The 1815-nt window shown below is 40.9% G+C and overlaps 1 protein-coding gene across 2 annotated transcripts in view; it reads right to left on the reverse strand.

Moving 5' to 3' along the window:
• Positions 1-1815, reverse strand: part of LOC109956144 (sodium/potassium/calcium exchanger 3-like) — a 28437-nt gene that overhangs the window by 231 nt on the left and 26391 nt on the right. The window lies entirely within an intron of this gene.

A 1815-nucleotide genomic window follows, 5' to 3' on the forward strand; every position in this document is an offset into this window, starting at 1 on the left:
AGATACAGAGAGCATGCAGTAATCATAGTAATGGCTGTCTCCATGGGAGCAAAGGGATTAATATCACAGCTAATTATCTGCACCCTTTTATAATTAATAACACAGTGTGGACTGTCTAACAGGTGTTTTTTGCCAAATTATGTTTTTACTCCCTTAATGTGAGAAAGAAAACATCACGTATATGGTAAAGGGGTATTATTGTCATTATTATTATTATTGTTCTAGTGGACTTTTGTAGTGGCATTTGTCCGTGTACTTTTGTCTGATCCTTTGGAGCATTCATCTTTAGAAGAGGTTACCCTCAGGGGAGCCAGTCTGTGCCAAGGTCCATTATCACATGAAATACACATGACAAGGCCCCATGGAGCTCCTCAGAATCACCCAAATCATCTTTGTTTCCTATTAAACCAGTAACACAAAGATGCTCAAAACAAAGTTTTATTTTTTTTGCCAACAGGCTGTGACTTGTTAAGCTGTTAGCACAGAATCTTTGGCCTTGCTACTTGAGGGTTGTACCAAAACCAACTTGTCATTGCTAATCCTGTTACTGAATTATGGAAGTAGATTCCCACCATAATGTTTGAGGATGCTCCAATTACATTTTGAGTGCTACTCAGCATTTGACAGCACACAGACTCGGATTTGAAAGTGCAAACACAGATCGAGAGCGTAATCCAGGCCATGCATGCTTTCATTTCTGATTCTGCGCTCTCAGATTCCTCCACTGGGCTTTGTGTAAAATTCTGTCTGTGCTAAAAGTTTTGAAAGCGCACAAAAGAAGTCGTGAGCGCTCCTTAGTTTGCAAATCAGACTTTGTGAGGCCGCAGGCACAGATTTGTAAGAGCAGAAAGATTTGAGAGCGAGGAAGGACAGAATCGTGAGTGTACAAGATTCGAGGGAACAGCTAGTATCCTCTCTCGCTCTTAAATCTGAGTCTGCTCTTACAAATCTATTCCTGCACTCTCAAAGTCTGATTTGCAGACCGAATAGCAGTTGCAACTTTTGTGCACTTTCAAAACCTTTGGCACAAACAGACTTTCACACAAACCCCAGTGGAGAAATCAGAGGCTGCAGAAAAGTAGAGCACACATGGCCTGGATTATGCTCTCAAATCTGTAATTGCACTTACAAATCTGTATTTATATGCGCTCAAATGCTGAGTTGCAAACAGTAGTGCTTGAAATGTGGTTAGAGACAGGGATCTACTTCCATACTGAATAGATTTCTTGAAGCAAACACTATAAAACTGAGCGTATACTGTAGGTTGGACTTAAAAGTCCATTTAACATTTGATGGGTCAGATAGTACCGTTCTTATCAAGGAAACTGATAGTGGCTCCATATGTCACCTGCTCTCAGTCTAACACATAAAACTAGTAACTATACATGGTTTGGCAGCGACATTGTCCTTCACAAATCATTTTAAACAGCTGCTGTTAAACTGAATCAGAAACTGTAGATGCTTTTTATCACTTGTCACACTAAGGCATATTTCAAATCAAATCAAATCAAATTTTATTTGTATAGCGCCAAATGACAAAAGTCATCTCAGGACACTTTACAAAGTAAGGTCTAGACCTTACTGTTATCAATATTATTACATAGGGAAAACCCAACAAATCCCCCTTGAGCTCTTGGTGACAGTGGGGAGGAAAAACTCCCTTTAACGGAAGAAACCTCCGACAGACCCCGGCTCTTGGTGGGCGGCCTTCTGCCTCGACCGGTTGGGGTGAGTGGATAGAGGAGAGACAAAAGAAGAAAAGCAACAAGACACAACAATCAAACACTGATCAGGTCGATGTGGCCGGTGACTGCT

Source organism: Monopterus albus, unplaced genomic scaffold (assembly GCF_001952655.1).
Source record: "Monopterus albus unplaced genomic scaffold, M_albus_1.0 scaffold2.1, whole genome shotgun sequence".
NCBI classification, from domain to species: Eukaryota; Metazoa; Chordata; class Actinopteri; order Synbranchiformes; family Synbranchidae; genus Monopterus; species Monopterus albus.